The sequence below is a fragment of the Tenebrio molitor genome, chromosome 4 (genome assembly GCF_963966145.1).
Source record: "Tenebrio molitor chromosome 4, icTenMoli1.1, whole genome shotgun sequence".
Taxonomy (NCBI): Eukaryota; Metazoa; Arthropoda; class Insecta; order Coleoptera; family Tenebrionidae; genus Tenebrio; species Tenebrio molitor.
The window spans coordinates 16,467,924-16,488,101 of NC_091049.1; the positions used below are offsets into that span (position 1 = coordinate 16,467,924).

Genomic DNA, 20,178 nt, shown 5'->3' on the forward strand with positions numbered 1-20,178 from the left:
GCCTCAACCATAGAGACCCTTCAATATTATTATTGAAGGGTCTCTACTCAACCAGCACTTGACCATCTCCACCGTCTCCCTTCCAACTACCCATGATGGGCCACTCCCATCATCGTTCTTCGCTCTGATTCTGACCAGGAAGCTCTCAAAGTTGCTATGTGGACAGATGTCTGGTCAGAGCCAAGAACGGTCTTCCATCCGACTTGCCCACGCTGGGGAGCGATGCGGAGCAGATCTATTCAACGTCTGCGTATCTACGCCCGTTGTGAACATCTACCCAGACCTTGAACAGCTCTGCTCCGGAACGCTCCCCAGGTGGACAAATCCGACGAAAGTCTTCCCCGTTTACATTGTACATATGTATATTTTCATTGTTTGTTAGTCGAATAAAGTTAGTGTTTCACCTACTGTCTTATATCGCACTCGAACCCTTTCCGAGTAGTACAACGCGTATTATCACAAGTGTAGACCCAACGTGAATTTTGAGTCAGAACCTCCACAAGTGACATTTCAAGAGGGATCTGATACGTATAACTGCTACATTTAAAATAGCCACGTTAGCGTTGCAAATTGCATTTTCAATTCCGCCGGGTTCATTATCACTCGTGAAATACCTTGTATTACACACTAGCCAGAATTATTTTACAGAGTGTAGAAAATTTAGTTTTTCATATTTCATTGTTAGGAGTCTACAACTACACCACCAACATGAGAAAGCATGATTCTCACCGAGAGCAGACTATTTTAGTATAAACTGGAATTTTTAAATTGTTGTGCACTCTTTTGCAGATTAAAGATTAAGGGAAGAAAACAAAACTAGGAGAATTGTGAGTACCTTCAACAGTTGTCTCTTGGTATTTAAGCTTTAAACAGGTTGATTCACCACCTAAAAAAATAATTTATCACATATTATATTCCCAGTGCAAAAATTTTTATCGAAAATTTTTTTGCTAATGAACGAAAACATCCATAAATGAGGCCAGAAGACCAATTATTAGCAAATAAGAGCACGAGACGAAGTCGAGGGCTTTTATTTGATAATAATTGGTCTTCTGACCGAATAATTTATGGATGTTTGAGTTCATTAGCAAAAAAATTGCCGATATTAAAATTTTGCACGAGGGGTATACGGCTGATTATTTCCTGAATAGAATGAAACCAAACGCATTATTTCCAATCCTTTTTATTCAAAATAATAATAAAAAAAAAATCAGGTACCGACATTTTTTATCAGATTATTGCACATGTGCATTTTAGAGAAATTTTATCGGGTTATTTTTTGTTTTCTCGTTTTGATTGGTTAATATTTGTCACGCAATTGGTTGCTAAACATATGAAGGAAATAATCAATATAAGTGAAATATTGAACATTTGCACTCTGTTCACTTAAGCAATACACTAATTGTGTGCATCAATTAGTTCTTGCGTGATTAGTTGCTCAACAGGCTCGCGTCTTGTCTTATCTGTCATGATCTTGAAATCGTCATTTTTTAATTAATTAATTGTGAAAATTTTCCTTGATCGCTTCTCATTTAAAATTAACTGCACAACATTAGCGCCGAATGGGCCAGCAAGCAGATGAAAATCGCGTGATTTAATTACTATATGACTTAAGTGAAGGAGGTTTTTTTATAATCAATAAATACCTTCGTCAATTTTGTCACTGTCATTTTTCGAATGCACACTAACAGCACCTGCAATAAAAAGTGGTTACTTACAACAAAAACCTTGATAAAATTCATTAAAAAAATTCAAATCAATTTTCAGACTAGACACTTGAAGAGAAAATTTTTATTGACTTACCTTGAGCAATAATCCAGAAGTGATTTACTTGATTGGCTGACTGTAGCAATGTCTGAATTGTCAAATTGCAGTTATTAAGGTCTTGCGTACCACAATTCGAGAAGGAATTTTCTTTCCATCCGTTGACTAAATGACTGTCACTGAAAATCTTTCAAAATTGATTATTAAATTTTAATGGTGGATAAATGTAAGTACACACTAACCAGTTTAGAGCCTTGTGAACCAGATACGTTAACGACCTTTTGAAAAAAGTCGCATGTCAACATTATACTTGTTTTACAATCAAAACACTGAAATGTATGCATAGAAACACTTGCATTTACGAGTAAATTGAAACTCCGATTAAGTTTTATTTGATTATTCTCTTGTTTGGTCAATCTGAAAACCCCTGGATAACCAATATTAGAAAAGTGTCAAGACTGCATAAAGCACAAAAAAAAATCAATACCATCATAACTTACCATCGATAATTCCAAATGACTGTCGTTTAGAACCGTACATAACCAGTTTCTGTATTTGTAAATGTGGTTTATGATGACGACATTGGACAAATTTGTTTTTATATTGCATCAAAATAAGCAAAGTTTTCGTTTCAAATAATTTCCAAGATATAAATATTACATTTTCTTCTAGGTTTTCGTCAGGAATGTTAAACACCTAAAATGACAATTATAAAAATTTGAATAGTTTCCAATATGTCACAGTTACAGCTTTTTCGCATTCCAATAATTCTTCACATTTATTATAGTTTTCACACCCATGTATTTGTAACTCTGTGGGAATCATTTTATAATGTGCACTACCTGGATATTTGAAAGGGAAAAAGTAGAAAAGGGCGTCAGTTGCGTTCTCCAGCGTTATATATACACTTCCTTCCTTATTTAAATCTGACTTCAAGACGACATACTGTGGAATAAAAGAGAATAACTGCTTCAAGTTTAAAATGTCCTTTACGGCCTTTGTGAGAGGTGAAGATCCATACTCAAAGAAACTTGTTAGGTCCCAGCTCTCAATATTCAGCAATAGAACTTCTAAAATGTAAAATTATCATGTAATATTCTTTTGGTTTTAAAGCCAGAATTAAATAAAAATACCGAAGGAAATATTGTTGAAATGTGTTATCGTTCCTTGTGCCAAAATAAAAATTATTTCTTACCGCTTTCTTCTGCGCCAGTTGATAAGATGGTGGTCCATATGATCAAAAAACATACCTGAAATTTTAACTTTACAATTTTCTGATAACATAAAAACCGACAATAAAATTTAAAGTACATTTTAGAGTTTAAATAAATATATACATATGTACAGTTAATTTCAAAATTATAGAGTACACCTAATTTTCTACAGTGTAAAATGTCCCTTACATTTTTTGTCAACGATCAATGTCAATTTTGACAAACAATTTGCCTACTAACAAGGCGATCTTTATTTAATAGGCCATGACACTAACCATCTTAGGGACAGAAAAATAACGGTGCTCATTACTGATAAATTATAATATTTCGGGTGCTTTGCTGTGTTGGGGGCTATTGAAACTGTTTGGTTATAGAGTAACGCGAGGTGGGCATTTCCAACTTATACAGGGTGACTGACGAAAAACCTTTGATGCTGTATCTTGCTTATTTTTTATCCGATTTGAATAAATGACACATCAAATGAAATAATTTTGAAAACACTTCAATACCAACTAAATAAAAAAAAAATCTTGCGTCCAGTTTTTGACAGATGAACATCAGTTTCTTTTTTTCAAATAGCACTGTACATCTATTTTTTTCCGTATTGTAGAGATTTGTCTTCTGAATATAAAAATGCAAAGAACTATAGCCATTCATTAAACAAAAATCAAGAAATTAAAGAGTAAATGTACAAAATTTAAAAATCAAGTGACCAAAATAAATACGAGAGAAGTTTGTTCTAAATGCTGGAAATGACTAAATAAGCTCTGAATGTTCATTTGTCTAAACAGTTTGCGGACTAACTCATATCATTCTGATTTGGAAGGTCATAAAGAATCCATAAAAAATAAAGATAAAAATTTGTTTTACTTGTTAGTGTAAGTTATTGAACTCCAAAGTTAGTACAATTTGGCACCATTGCTACAATTTAAAAGTAAGAATCAATTTACGTGTATCTCAAAAGCGTGGCAACTTGAAATAAGCAACAGCCAAATTTGCCGTGTAAAAGTTTGTAATCTTGACATTTATACTGTCAAAGCATCAATGTGTCAAGAAACTTCCGTCATTATTCAAGTGACCAAAATAAATACGAGAGAAGTTTGTTCTAAATGCTGGAAATGACTAAATAAGCTCTGAATGTTCATTTGTCTAAACAGTTTGATAATATATAATATATATATATAATAGGCAGAATATAGCCTAAGGGAGTCCGTTTCGGCTCAGGGACGCGAGGGTCGCGGGTTCGATTCCGACCCAGGGCGAAATTTAAAAATAATAAAAAAAAGGCTATATTCTGTCTCGTGATTCGGAAGTCACATTAAGCCATTGGTCCCGGTCTATTGAGTTGGTCATCATGCCCCTCATAGATTTGTAAACCAGTCCTAGACTGTGTAACAAATTTTTTTAAATTTTTTTTATAATAATAATAATGTTGCTGTGAAAGAAAATTTCCCAAGACGATTTAGTGTTAACGTGTGGTGTGGCATTTTTGGAGATAGCATGGACTAATGGGTCCCTTTTTTATTGATAGCAGTCTCAATCAAACAAAATATCATATTATTCATTATCAAACGAAATAAGCAACTTTCTGAATGAGATACCATTAGCAGTGGTGAATAGAGTCGTGTTTCATCAGGACGGCGCCATACCACATAATGCAGGCGTGAATTTTGTATTTTTAAATCATTTTGGAGCTATTCGATGGCCCGCTAGATCCCCAGATTTAAATTCATTGGATTTCTTTATATTCATTCGAAACTTTCGAGACAATGTTTATTTGACCCCAACAGGTACCCAAAAAGAGTTAAGAAAAGGTGGGAGTATGTCAGGAAAAACCCCGAAATTTTTTACTGAATGCAAAGGTGGGCATTTCTAGAAGGTATTGACAGTGTCTGCAACAGCATTGAGGAAATTTTGAGCAACTAGAATAGATTTTGTATTGTTTACAAATTTGATTACTTGATTTTTGATTTTCAATTTTTTTCAATTAAAATACATTTTTTGTTTTTTCTTTTAATGTGCGAATATTCAGATGAAGATTCTTTATAAGAACGAATAAAAAAATGTATAGAGTGTAATTTGAAAAAAAAAGTTGGCTATTGTCTGTCAAAAAATAGATGTCGAAAAAAATATCGAATAGAATAATAACGAAGTGTTTTTCGAACTATTTCATTTGATGTGTCATTTATTCAAATCGGATAAAGAATAAGTAAGATACAGCGTCAAAGGTTTTTCGTCAGTCACCCTGTATATAACAATTTTGTTTTCCCCATTGCTTAAATCTTATCCCATTTCTTGTAACTTGCATCACAGTCTCATTTCCATATTCGTTTTTAAAGCCAAAAGATTTTCCCCAGTGATTGGGTCGTCATTACTAATTTTGATTATTTCTTCGCAAAGTGTAATAGTCACATATTATATCCCAAGTGTAAATTTACGGCGCGAAATGTCAAACTTTTGAAATGTCAAACTTGTCAGTGTCTAAGGTGCAACGGAAAACAAAGAATGATTCATAGCCAACCCTAACTGAATATTTTAATAGTCACCCTTTAGTATTTTTATATTCTGCTCCGTCCACATACATTGACCAATAAGAATCAAAGCCAGATTCAATCTGTATAATTTTTCATCACATTTGCCACGTAAAAAAGTTAAGGTTAGAATTTTGCTGTCAAGTCCACAATTATAGTTTTAGGATTTAAAAAATAAAATGTCATTAAGACAATTCGAATGTTAGAAATTTTTACTGTGTAAATTAGGTCGTCTTAACAACCTATTTGATTGGTAGGTAACTAAGAAAATGTAATGGGTGGGTCAGATAAAATGTTACGTTGTCTTTAGTATAAAAGTTTCTGTTGTAATTTTTATCGTGATTTTTTTATTTTTTCTGTTGTTTGTTTGTCTTAATTCTTAAGTTAAATGTAAAATTGTTAAAATGGATAGTTGCAGTCTAAAATACAAATTATATTTTAATTTTAACGAAGTTTTTAAAAGTTTCTTTCGCCAGTGTAGTTCATTACTGTACAAAATGCGAAAATAGTAATTTATTATACAAGTTTGTCGCACGTGCTTTTTGAAGCACGAGGAGCGCAGCGAGGAGTGCTATAAAGCAAACAAGTGCGACAAAATGGCTTATAAAACGAGTGTAATACAATATTTTTTTCTATTTTGCCCCTATTTTAAATATTACATTAAAAAAAGTTCAAAACACAATGCTAGAAAAATTATATTTGGCAAATACAGGGTGTCCCAAAAATAGCGGACTAACTCATATCATTCTGATTTGGAAGGTCATAAAGAATCCATAAAAAATAAAGATAAAAATTTGTTTTACTTGTTAGTGTAAGTTATTGAACTCCAAAGTTAGTGCAATTTGGCACCATTGCTACAATTTAAAAGTAAGAATCAATTTACGTGTATCTCAAAAGCGTGGCAACTTGAAATAAGCAACAGCCAAGTTTGCCGTGTAAAAGTTTGTAATCTTGACATTTATACTGTCAAAGCATCAATGTGTCAAGAAACTTCCGTCATTATATTTCAACGAGTGCGATGTATTCTAACGCTAGTACTTTCCTCTACGCAAGCTCAGGCAATAGACGTATTCTTCTACATTAAAAAGTAATTGTGGTAATAGCTTTATCGTTTATCAAAGCCAAAAACAAGCAGTCACCGCATAATTATTTGGCTGTTCATGGAGGTAGATTTAGTGCCCATCAATGTGACTACAAGTTTAACGCAGGGTAAGATATCTTCTTATTGTGCAGAATTTTTAACTGTTGTTCTTTATTATATTCAATTTTTACAGGTTATCACAGTCATGTTGTGGCATTGTCATAATATACAACATTAAGTTGGTTCACAATAAAGAGACATTCATGATAGCAATTTCTCCACTTCAAGACCAATGTTATGAGAACAGCTAGGAGGGAAAAAAATTGAACCAGAGAAGGTGTCTTCAATTTAAGTTAACAGTTACTCCTATTGCGTTATTAAATAGGTACTGGTATTTTTCTTTCTGACTATGCACAAGACATTTTTTGTAACTTTTGCTAATGCAATAACACATAATTATTATTAGCTTCTTCTGTGTAATATCTCAGTTTGAATTCAAACTGCCGCCGCCGAAACAAAGTCACCAGCCAAAAGGAACTAGGAACGGAACCAGCGACGCACGCGGCTCTTTTGCGAAGTTAGGATCACGGGGGTAGTAGAGGGGAAACAGGGGGCACTGGCACACTGGGGAGAAACGCGAGGGACCACGGGCACGTGTTTGGTCAGGGCTCGGTTGTCGACGGCTTTGGTATTTTGGTATTTTGATTGAATAGGGACGCTACGGAGTGGCACCATAAATAAAATTAATAAAAAGAACATAAAGAAATAAAGAAACTCGTATTAAAAACATAAAAAACATCTTGTAATTGTCTAATTATAAACATCGACTTGAAAGAAACCAAAATTAAAAAAATAACACCAAACGAAAAAACTTAAAAAATTATAATAAATTGTCAAAAACATTCCCGTTTTGTGCTAAATAGGCTTCCACACGTCTTGGCAGGCTATGGTGAATATTGTTTAACATTTCCTGCGTTACAGTCTCGATAGCAGCGTTAATTCTGGCCAATAATTCTTCTCTGTTTTCTGGTGGTGGTCGTAAGTTGTACACTTGAGACTTCATGTGTCCCCAGAAAAAAAAGTCAAGTGGGGTATGATCTGGTGAACGTGGCGGCCATAACACCGGTCCATTACGACCATCCACCGACGAGGAAAGTTGGCGTTTAACAAATTTTGAACTGCAATAGCATGGTGAACTGGAGCACCATCTAGTTGAAACAACATGTTCTGATGCCTTGCCAGTGGTACGTCGTATAATAAATCATCAAGTTGATTATTTATAAAATGTAAAATATCATGGTGGTTCACTCTTGCGGGAAATATAACTGGACCAATAAGATACTGATCCAGTATTCCAGCCCAAACATTAACTGAGAACTGAAACTGATTATTTCGCGGTCGTGCTAGATGTGGGTTTTGTGTTGCCCAATAATGATTATTTTTCTTGTTAAAAATTCCATCACGCGTAAAGATGGATTCATCCGTCCAAAGGATTTGTCTCGAAAAATTAGGATGTGCTTCCAGTTGTTGTTGTAACCAGGTACAATAGTGTGTCCTCCGATCAAAATCACCTTCTTGTAGGGCCTGTACCCTAGTGTAATGATATGGATGGTATCTTTCAGTAGCTAAAACCCATTGCACTAAACTTTTAGACAGTCCAAGAGTTCTAGCCACACCACGACAACCCCGGCTAGGATTTTCATCAATATAATCAACTATTGCTTCTTCATTTTCTGGTGTTCTGGAAGTGCGTGGTCGTCCATTATCCCTACACGCAATATTGCGAGGCATTTGTCCTGTTTTGCGCATTCGCCGATCGAGCCTTTGAAACACATCTGCGGATATGTTTCTCCATATCGATGTGTTTACGCCAAAACGACATAAACGCCAAAAAATACGAAATTGAAATATTGGTATCATAGGAGAGAGAATTTTAAGCCGCATGCGCCGGTATCGGTGTCTTAAGCGACAAAAAATCCAACAACTTGTTATTCAGGTTTATTTTTTGCATAAACGCCATCTAACTGCGTCTGTTCAAGATGGTGTAGCATAAACACCAGTACTACGTTGATCTCATAGGGTTTATTATGAGATAAACGTGTGCTTTATTTTGGCGAATGTAAGTAATGTATGTAATGTATCTTCTTCAGAAAGAGCAATTTTTTTTTCTAAGTGTTTTTCGAGTTCCACTGGGTCATTCCCTACGACGCTCTGGATTCCGAATTCGCGAATTTTGAGACACCTGTACAGTATTTTTACCCATAATAGAAATATTGACTAAAATCATAAATCATATCAACAAAGAAACAGATCCCAGCACCCCATCAGGTAATTTATGGTGAGGTATTAAATAACCTCAGTCAAATATTTGCTGGAATCCAATAGGCAAAAACGACCGGTTTCTTACCTGTTAGTGTAAGTACCTGTAAGTGAATTGTAAACTGCTTCTTTGTTGGTGTGATTTATGATTTTAGTCAATATTTCTATTAGGAGTAAAAATACTATACTCACTGTGAGTCGCTACCAACGTTAAAAATTTAAGTAAATGTTCCTGAAACCGTGAAAAGAACTCCTTTTCGATACCCGTTTGAGTATTATACTGACTGTGTTAAAGGTGCAAAATAGAAAAAATAATTTACATTACTTAGAAATGAATATCTTAAATTTTAATTAATTTAAAATAAACTAGGCAAAAATGAATAGGGAATTTTTCCATTTTTGAATTTTTTATTAATACAATTTAAAATTTATAATGAAATGTGTTAGAAATATATAAAGATACACATTAGATGTAATGTTTCAAGTACCTGTAACATTTTAAATTTATCTAGTGTTTAAGAATACGTGGGAGGATTGGGGCAATTATTTTGCTTTCTAAGAAAAATTGTGGAATTCCCTATTCAGTTTTGGCTAGTTTATATCATTAAACTGCTGCACATTTTCCTCCAATTTCCTATACGCTGTTGATTGAAATTGTGACCCAAAATGGGACAGTGACTGACCGGGCTCAGGGTTTTGTTCGGGGCTCTGGGTGAGTTCGCTAAAAGGGCGCCAGGCAACTAGTTTTGGGAGCTGTTGATGATCTTGCTCAGTTGCCAGAGCAAGAGCTCTGAATTCTCGACACCGCAAGAAAATGAAAAAACTGATTTTTGTTTGAATATTAAAAGATTCGCTTTAATAAAAAAATTACGTGATACAATGAATCAATTGGTTTTTAAGAAAAGCTTTCCTTTTACAGGTAACCATGAACTTATGAATTTTACTTATGAATAAACTAACTTAACAATTCTTCGGCGTGTTCGTCATTTGCCGAACACTTTGGTGAAACATAAATAATATTCCGTGTCATGAATCGACGTTACCGACCGACCTCTCGTTTCCGCTTCGGGGCGTATCCGAGTTGGGCCCGGTACTTCAGATAATCCTCGCTCAAATTTATCGGCCCCCAAGTATCCCCAATCCGGGCACCGCCTAATCCGATAAGGAGTAGGGTCACCCGGCCAACAACTAATTATAAAAATGCATCTTAATTTCAGTTCAATTTGAATATTTGCTACTGAATCTGTAAATACCTACCTAGTCACAGAAATGGAAGTGAAATCAATTTTGAGTGAAGAAGGGAAACAGTTGCTTGTAGTGAATAATTTTAAGTTTTGTGTGGCAAGGACGATGAAATTCGGTGGGGTTGTGTCAACAAAAAATCAAACTGCCTTCCAAAAGTGTAAACCTTCGGTTCCGAACCAACGAATGTGATCAGCAGTGATCTTATTCATAATCACCCCAAAGAAGAAAATATAGAGAGGCAAGCACTGAGTAATGGCGTCAAAATAAAAGCTCTAGACAATTTAACACATAAACCTGCAAAACTATTGCGTCAAGAATTGCGACAAAATGGTTTTTTGGATCAGATTTTCACTTATGACGTGAATCGTGCGCGGAAGAATCTGTGGCTAGCCAAAAGATCTGTCCAACTTCCTCTCCCAAAAACTCAACTTGAAGCGAATAATTCTATATCCTGGTTAGATTTCGTTATGCTGTTTGTTATAATACGCTCTAACAGTAATTAAGAAATAATAATTGACTTGTTTGTTTGTATCTACGAGTATCTATCTAATGCTTTTTGTACATTCTTATGTAAAATAATGTAAATATTTCTGAAATAAAAATGTTAATTTTGAAACATTCTTTTGCTATGGTATAACCGTAAATGGATAGAATTGTCAAAGGATTACCTCAAGTAGGTAGGTACTGAACTCCGATGCCGTCAAGACGGCGCGGCGCGGCGCGGCGGAGGATTATTATTACAGGTAGCCGGGCCCAACTCGGACGTCGGACATCGGATTACAGGGCATTAACGTGCGGGCCCAACTCGGACACACCGCCGCTTCGATATTTTTCTCGCAACCCCCGGACTTGCAATTATCTGCATCGCGCGAAACAATTGACACTTATTGCCCTTTGCAATAAGACGTTGCGATCTTTGAACGTACTGCGCATCAAAGTGACTACACGTGCGCTCTCGCTTGTCAAGATGATGAACATCGCGCCGGTTTGTTTACATTGAAAATTGCAAATGGTTTTACGGTAAAGCGTCGGTGAGTCACGGCGCATTTGCGTCAGGTGGTAACGTGTGCTTCCAGCCGCCCCGTGGCTGGCACAAATGAACGTACTTCAAACGAAATGAGCGACCCAAAAAATGTCACGGAGGGTGGGCGCGTCGCGTCGGCACGAGACGTCGTCGTCGATGTTTTTTTTTTGTTCTCGATGCTAGCTCCAGGTTTGTACAATCACTTAGGCCTTCTACACCGGCCAAGAATGAAATAGTGACATTTTGTCATGCTACTAAATCTTAAGAACATGTCAAATGTAAGTGACGAAAAAAGAAGACAAAATTAAAAACACAAAAGTTAATAAGAACATCAATTTCTCTAAAATATTTGGACTCCAAATTTATGGATGAAAGCAACGTAAATTCAATGAAATATTCTCACCAATGTGACTCCAGGAAACGAATTCAGTTTAGTTTTTGGTCTTGAGGCTTACTGAAACGAAAATAAAAATTAAAAATTATGTTTATACCTAACTTGTGTATGAAGCATTTTTACGGGTGGGATTACAGCACTGGATACGCACGTGCATTAGTTATTTTCACATGAGTAGCGCTGGCAGATCACTTTTCAGGTATGAGGCCGAAATTTGAAGCACGAGGCGTCAGCCAAGTGATACATAAGAGAAAAGAGGCCGAATACCTCAAAACTGACGCACAAACAAAACAAAAATCAACCTGTTTCGGGATTTTTTACAAAATTTAGCTATGTCCAAGTTATGAATTTTATTCCAGTTAAAGTTTCCACACTGTATAAAGTTCATCCATTTTCAATATACGGGGTGATTAAGAAGGACTGTTTAAGTTGGTAACACTGGATCGTATTTTAAATCGTATAACAGGAGTAACTTCCGGTTGTTGGTGGCTTGTCGTTGTTAATGCTATACCTATATCAGATATTTGTCAAATAAACCAACAAAACATATCCAGTTGCAGTGTTATAAATAACCGAATTAAAAAATTTTCTTAATTGTACTGCCAACTTAAACAGTCCTTCTTGATCACCCAGTACATTAACTGGGGAATTTTCTTTTTTTGTATTGCAATGAAAGTGTTTTATTTTTTCTAATATTGAACATTTAAAGCGAGCGTTTTGAATTTGTCAAAAAATTTGACACTGTCAGATTATACTTACTACTGAAAAAAATACGATTAAGTAGCCATATCATGGAGGCCACAGGCAGAGTTATAAAGAGAAAATGCCTCACTTTGGAGACAAAACAAAAGTATTCATTTTTGGGAAGTAAATGGTCTAAATTTGCGGAAGATGTCAGTTTATCGAATAGTTGGAGAGATTTTTTGCCGTATTTTGCTTAAAAATACACATAACCTGAATTGTTTATCTGTGACATTGCATTAACACTACAAAGAAAAAAAATGGATCCTATTACACCACAAAAGTTACTAAAATCACTAGATTTAGTAGTGTATATTGAATATGGAAGGCCTTTACCACCTTCTCGGTTATGTATCTCAGGAAACAAACACGAAAATAAACGTTTCCCTTTTAATATACTAGGTGCCCCAAAATTCGAGGAACTCAGTGGGGAAATGTCAACTCATGTTAGAAAATTACGAGAACAATAATACATAAATTGTACATCTTTTATTGTGATTTTCACTATTTGTTTTTTTACTAACCCCAATGCTATAATAATTCTGAATTATTGTGATCAGGTTTGCAATTATTTGCTGCATTATTTCTAGCATTTCCAAGAAATAATTTTGAGTGCAACCGTATGCGAAATAAGCACTTCCCCGGTATTTCAGTGCGGGTTTAAACTTGAGATCACCGAAACTGGTTTTACTTTTAATCCCGAATTAAAACCAGTTTAAACGGATGAGTGTTTTTCAGTCCTCTAAACGGGTTTCGAGGAAACTGGTTTTAGTAAACTCAATATTTAGTACGGTTGGCAACTATGGTCGATTCTGCGCAAGCGCAAGTGCAGTTTGTTGTTGTTTGAACTGTATGTATGTATGTATATTTGTTAAACTCTGTCCACTGATAGATTGCTTGACATAAATGTTACTAAAAGTGTTCACTCTACGCTATAAGAAATAGATCCGGCGCGAAATTTAAAAAAATGAAAGAACAGGTTTACACGTGATGTTTTATTATTATTCTGTATGTTTGCACTTAGGAAAGACGAAAGAAAACTTCTGTATAGCAGGGGTAATATATTAGGTTTTATTAATACAGGGTATTTCAAGAGTGATAATGTGCCCGATGGATTTAAAAATGCAACGCACAATACATTTTCGAATTTCTGAAAAAAGCTGGGTACAGAAATGAAAATATCCAGCTTTTTTCGGAAATGGCTAAAACAAACAAGAGATTATTTAATATTTAATGCATGAAGAAAAATTACCTCTGTATCATTTTCGATGTTTGTAATGTCACTGAAGTGTTCATTATGCTAGATTCTTGAGGCACGCACTCACTTCACAAATTCAAAGAAATCAAAAAAAAATCGCAACGGAGGAGATCAAAACAGCAACACGATCAAAACTAATAACTTTTAAAACCAGAGGAACGCAAAACAAAGCTCTAAAGATGAAAAATCGCAAATCTAAATGCTTAAATCACTTGACAGCACTGACAATTTCAAATTTGAAACGTCATATAATTTATTTTTCGCGTGGGTTTTATAACAACCAATGAGAATCAGTGGCGCGAATGCTTCAAGATATTACCAACACAATCTATGATACTTTCTTAATATTTTAATGTTATGGTTTGGGGATTTTGTTATCTAAGGATATTTAAAAAAATGCATTCTATCAGTGGACGTAGTCTACCTATACAGGTTTTCAAAGTAATCCGATTTTTATACATTTCCACTAACTTATACATTTCCACTAACTTAATATAATATATAATAACTAAAAACTAATCTAAGTAAATAACTAAAACAGTGATTCAAAATCAATAACCAATTAACAAATTAGCAATTATCCCTCCCCACATATTGTCCTTTTTCTCCACTCAACATTCTTCATCCATTCGATCCCTCTTCCATCCTCATTCAGCATTTCTTCTCTACTTTCATCTCTCTCTCTCAATTCTACGCACTCATTCAACAAATGTTCTATCGTCTCCTTTTTTTCTCCACACATCCTGCACACTCTAATCCTATCCTCATTCCAATATTTATTCTCTCTCTCTTCATTTCCACACCTAAATCTTGCTATTATCACTCTCTCCTTTCTACTCTCTCTTCCTAGGTACTTTGGTAGTTCTTCCGTTATTATTTTTTCATACTTCCCATTGTACCTAGATTCCCTAATTCTCGTTCTTCTTTCCTGCACTTGCACATCTCTGTCTCTCTGCACCAATTCATCTGTCATTGCTCTGCCTCCCTCTCGCATTCTTTCTATCTCCGCTCCTGCATACCCATTTCTTTCGAAATATGCCTCCCTCTCTTTTCATACCCCTTTTCCTATTTCTTTCCTTTTTTCTTTCAGACACTCTTGCAAAATTCTACACTCTCCTCTCTCTATCAACCTCTCCTCAAATCTTATTGCTCTCTTTCCTGCTTCTATTCTTATTCCATCCCTTTTTGTTTCCTCCATCACTATATAGCCCGGTGTCTCTCTATCTACTCCTAGCACCCATTTCAAATATTTTCCTTGCACCCCTTCCAACCCTTCTTGCTCTCTCCATCCCCATATTTCCGCTCCATACATCATCACGCTTTTCACCAGACTATCAAACATCATTATTCTCCTTCTAAAGTCATGTCCAAATTTTCTCTCTCCTATCCCCCATACCGCTCCTATTATCTTATTCGCTTTTTTCACTAACTCTCTCACATGTGCTGCTGCTGTGTTTCTTTCATTCATCACATAACCTAAATACTTAAATTCTTTCACTTCTTCAATTTTATCCTTTTCCCATCTCCCCTCATTTATTTTTCTCCTACCACCCCCCTTTCTAAACACCATCATCTTGGATTTCTCTACATTCATCGTCAACTTTTTCCTCCTCATATATTTCTCCATGTTTCCCAACATTTCTTTGTTGTTTGAACTGTAAAAATTCAAACTTGACAGGCATTTTGACAGGTCATTTTAAAGTTTTGTTTGTGTCTGCTACTGTGTTTTAAAACAGAGTTTGGATAATGGCTATGGCTTATTACAGTAATAGTGATAGTGAATCTTCGGTTGAGATGTTTTCTAGCGATTCAGATGATGAGGAAATGATAAATATTGTGGAACATTTGGCTCGCCCAAGGAAAGTTCCGAGAGTCCAGATGCGGAAGGATCATTTTAATTATTGGGATGATGAAGAATTGTACAGGAGATTTCGTTTATCGAAAGAGACAATATACTCCATTCTTTATCTTGGTGAGTGGTCTTTGGGAAATTTTCAGCCGTCAAGTTGAATTTAGGGGTTTTTGAAAGTTCCAATGAAAAAGTGCGTTGGTAGTTGTTGAAAAATATTCAAATACAACAATAATGTACTTACAGAGACGCCGCAAAGTCTTTCTATTTATTATTTTCCTGGTTAAATTGCTCATGATTCATATGGACCGAGACCACCGACACATAACCTCAAACGTGTTATCTTCATATCGTATCGTTTTCTAAAATTTTAATAACTTGCTTGGGAATTTCAAAATGTTCTAGACCGGCCACACACTTTCCGGTCAAATTTGATCCGGTTTATGGTTTAAGAATCCGGTTAATTTCTCACACCCAAACTTCTTTGCAATATTGCCCGGCACGGGACGGGAATAATGTTCGGTCGACGGTCGGATTGACCGACGACGGACGCCGATAATTTTCATATAGGGAACGGTTAAATGTAAGAATCGATGTGTACGGCTTATATATTTACATTTCATGATATAAGATTGTGAGATTTGGAGATGAATGCTTGACGAAGATTCTGAATTCGAATGACAGCGATGACAGTTAATATTTGATTTACACGACACACAAATTTGGTGGAAAAAGTAAAACTTACAAAGCTACCCATGGCTTGCTTGATCGTATCGACCACTCACCAAGATAAAGAATGGAGTATAGTTCTGTTACTAGATCAGATTACCGATGCTATAAAACATCCCACCAATTGGTATGTGATAATAAGAAAAAATATGTATAGGTTATTATAAATTGAAAAATTTTAGGAATCATGCACTTACACCAATGGAGATGTTACTGTTAACGATAAGATTTTACGCATGTGGAAGCTTTTTAATAGTAATTGGAGATTTTGCTAGCATTCACAAAAGTACAGCAAGTAAAACAACCGATAAGGTTTTGAATATATGTAAATAGTTATTAAATATTTATTCTTAAAATACATTTTTAGGTGACACAAGCAATTGCTGATTTACGATTACAGTACATAAAGTTTCCTGTCACAGAGCAGGAACAAAGTGCCGTGAAGCAAATGTTTTACAGTATAGCTCGATTTCCTCGAGTTGTGGGAGCACTTGATTGTACCCATGTCAAAATTAAATCACCAGGTAAAGTAATCTTTTACAAGTACCTTGAGATAACCGCTTTTGAATTCAAAACTAACCGCCAATGAAAGCTATAGAATTACCGGCGTTCGGTACCGTCGGCGACCGCTTGGGGGCGTGGGTGAAAGTCGACAGGGGATGAACGGCCATGTTTTTTTTTCTGGAGGGCACTTTTTTCTTGACCGCGGAGTAGTACAGAAGTACCGTGTATTTTTCTGTGTGCTAATTGGGCGATTTTAGTTGTTTTTTTTTATTGAACTGTGCTAAATGCTGCTGTCCAACTTCTGTTTTGAACTAGGTATGTGTTTGGGGTACTAAAATTAGTTCTGCTTCGCGCGAAATGTAGTTTAACAATAATAAGACACAAATGGGTCGCACGTGGGTTTCCACCATGTTTTACAAAATCCACATTTATCTCGACCATCCCCATGTATTATGTTTTTTAACATTATAAGCTTGCGAAGGAGCGTAAGGCAGCCTGGTTCTAGTTTTGCTAAATTTATAAAATTGACGGATCACGTTTTCCCTTTGTTGTCAAAGCAGGTTTTTACAATTCACTAATTTTCCTAAAAGAAAATGACACCAAGTTTTAGCGTGGGTCTGTGGCTTTCACTTTTTATCAGCGCACTCCCTCACTTTGATCCCCTTCTAATTATTCCGAGTGACGCTTTTGCTGTAACAAGTATTTATTTATTGCTTAACATTTTTGATCAAAATTTGAAAGTTTCCACTTTCCATCCCGGTAGCAACCAATTGGGTTTATATTTCAGGTATCTGCGTGGGTTTTTTTCCTTATCCAGGGATCTTCTACATTTAGGTATTTTCATCGTTTAGTCCCGGGGCGCCCTCCATATTATCCACGGGGGGCCCCCCTTGTCGATGATCCGGCTCTAATAGGCTAGGGTCGACTGGACTGTGTTTTTTGTTTTATTGTTATGTATGTGTTATTGGTTGTTACCACTTTTCCATCCCAAACTGAAAGTGTTCTTAGATTACTCCGTCAACAAAGTTTTGTCGCGGTTTCGTTTACATTTTCCAGTTGCTGTAAATGTCAATTCTTCCTTATCGCGAGGGTCTCTCTCTGTTTGAGGGGTTTAGTTGCTCCTAACACCCAATCGTTGAACACGACCCCGCGGCCCCTCGTTTAACATGTTGTGCCCCAAGAGAGACCCGAAAACCATAACGCTTGGCGGGGCTTGCTGAATGCTGGTCCGCAACGTCGCTCATGGTGTAAGTTGAATCCGAGTTCCTTGGCACAGAACTTCCGGAATGGGAATCTGTTCTCGAAGTTTGTGGTACTTGACAAGCGTCGTTTGTTTTTGCTCTGAAATAGTCATATTCAATTCAACCGATGAACTTAGAGTACCTCAATTTGTTGACTTAACGTAAAGCAGTTAGGATTTTTCCCCTTAGCACTAAATCACGGGTAGGCGGGAAATGATAAAGTCGTAAGGATAGGTACCACAGACCCCCGGACCACCCAAAGCCACTCACTCCTTCTATAGCGTATCTGCCGTATTTTGTAAATTAACTTGGAAAAGAAAAAAAAGAACATGCTGAAGTTCTCGCCTAGTGCCCGCTCTCGCTCGAACGGTCCGAAGTAACTGTTTTGTTTGTAATGTACATGACCCTCCTGGTTTTTTCTGAATTTGAATTGTGTTGTTTATGAAATCAGTTTTGCTCAATTCTCACTAACTGTCCCGTCCATGTTGTCACTTCGGACTTGTTCGTATTTTCAGGAGAGGTTTTAGCGGAGCCTCATTCGGGGGTCTGGGAGAATGGCCAGAGCTCACCATTTTCCTAGAGTTCTAAATGAGTAGTCTTCTCACATTTGAGGAGACTTGGGTGCCCTCTCCCGAGACGTTTTATTATTCATGAATCCCGGCGTTAACCAAAATCATAACTTTGAATAAATAGCTGGTTTTAATTATTGTGTTGTTTTTATTTGCACTCTTCTGTGTGGTTCACAAACCCTGTTGGAACGAATCTGGTAATGTTTAATTTGTATAAAAAAAAAACACAACGTAGGGAAATTAACGAGGTACGATCACGCGCTCTTGGCCATTTTTGAATTTCGCGGGTGTTATTTTCATTGCGTATGTTGGCAAAAAAAAAAAATGAGATGGCCGATTGGTGGGAATTTTGAATTACCCACTTGGTTCATCACAACCTACAACTTGTTTTTTTTTTTCTTTCATGTTCAGGGGGTGCACAAGCTGAAATATTTAGGAACAGGAAATTAATTGGATTTCATCTGTTTTTCATTTGTTATTTTATGTTGTAATACCTGCATATTGCTGTTGATCAGAATCATATTCGGAGACCATCCCTGTTAATCGCTCCCCCAATATGTCCATAACAACAGCGTCTGCCGTTGTCTCCAATTTTTTTTTGCTTGACCCTCCACCAGTACCTCGCGAATATTTTTTATCGGCTGAATGGTTTCGCACCGCAGTTTTTTTAATGTTGGCCCACTTATCGCGCAGCACTTTAGCGGATCTAGGAAGACAGCCAGATAATGAATTGAATTCTTTGGCGAGCTCTTCCCAGGTTGCATTTTTTTTTTCGTAGTAATTACTCCAGTTTTTTTACACTCTAATATTTGTCGCCGCTTTTCCACCAATTGAACAAGGATATTAATTTCGGACGGAGTAAAATTTCTGGACCGAATTAGTTTTTCGTCTTTATTCTCCATAGCGATAGGTAAGATAGGAAACACGTAACTACTCTTTGAAAGGCGAAATTATACTGAAGAGTGAGTCAGAAACTGCCCATTTTAAAATTTTGGATAATAGGCATATTGCGCCTTCTGTATACCAGATGTGGGGATTTCGCCGACTGGCATTTCGTCGGTCGACTAGAAATACGGTTTAAACCACCCGACCGCCCGGGATCAAAATTCGAGGGTGCCGTAAACTAGTTTCCGCTAAAACCCGGACTGAAAAACACTTTACACCAAGTAGCAGGTAGCTGATCCAAAAAATTTGGGTTAAACCAGCACTGAAATACCGCGAGTCAAATCCACCTGAGTCAATTGTCCACCAACTTCTGTAATTAAATTCATTTATTTATTTCTATCATTTGTTGGGACCAAACGCCACCACTCTCGATTATTTGTTAAATAAAATTTAAGTGAAGTGTGTTCAATAGTTTTAATTCTATTTTTGAAAAACCTCCAAAGGTACGGCCTCTCGTTAGAACCTAATTAAACAAAATAAAAAATAAAACAGAACGTAGGATCCATAAATATTTCTATTCTCATTATTTTTGTTTCGTATTTTTCCGCAAAATTTCATCCGAGGGAATGCGGCAACCAACAATACACCAAATGAGGGAAAAAAAATCATCGACGAAAAGTCAAGGAAGTCGAAATGTTTCAATATAAATGCCACTTTTATTAACATTGTGCATGCCTATTTCCCCCGTTTTGTCGTAATTTCAATTTTTTGAATAAAATATTCTTTTATTGAAGTGAAACTTTTTTAGCGAGGGGTGCGAATTCAAAAGA

At 36.1% G+C, this 20,178-nt stretch overlaps 4 long non-coding RNA genes across 10 annotated transcripts in view; 2 read left to right on the top strand and 2 right to left on the bottom strand.

Moving 5' to 3' along the window:
- The window catches only part of LOC138127744 (uncharacterized), a 68,005-nt gene that overhangs the window by 19,265 nt on the left and 28,562 nt on the right, over positions 1 to 20,178 (bottom strand). For 4 of the 7 annotated variants that reach the window (XR_011158367.1, XR_011158362.1, XR_011158365.1 and 1 more), the window contains exons 2-9: positions 11,582 to 11,632; positions 2,960 to 3,014; positions 2,512 to 2,834; positions 2,265 to 2,460; positions 2,007 to 2,191; positions 1,804 to 1,951; positions 1,647 to 1,694; positions 836 to 886 (exon numbers count right to left, since the gene is read on the bottom strand). This is a non-coding gene — a long non-coding RNA (uncharacterized lncRNA). Of the gene's footprint in view, positions 1 to 835; positions 887 to 1,646; positions 1,695 to 1,803; positions 1,952 to 2,006; positions 2,192 to 2,264; positions 2,461 to 2,511; positions 2,835 to 2,897; positions 3,015 to 11,581; positions 11,633 to 20,178 lie in introns of all 7 variants that reach the window. The other 3 variants (XR_011158363.1, XR_011158368.1, XR_011158366.1) reach the window with 3 other exon arrangements.
- Positions 1 to 20,178, top strand: part of LOC138127757 (uncharacterized) — a 299,284-nt gene that overhangs the window by 8,624 nt on the left and 270,482 nt on the right. The window lies entirely within an intron of this gene.
- On the top strand, positions 16,256 to 16,636 carry LOC138127762 (uncharacterized). Its single transcript, XR_011158395.1, has 3 exons — positions 16,256 to 16,276; positions 16,332 to 16,461; positions 16,517 to 16,636. It is a non-coding gene; the product is annotated as an uncharacterized lncRNA (long non-coding RNA).
- Positions 16,474 to 20,161, bottom strand: LOC138127769 (uncharacterized). The gene is made up of 2 exons (XR_011158402.1): positions 18,841 to 20,161; positions 16,474 to 16,696 (listed from the first exon to the last, which is right to left on the bottom strand). It is a non-coding gene; the product is annotated as an uncharacterized lncRNA (long non-coding RNA).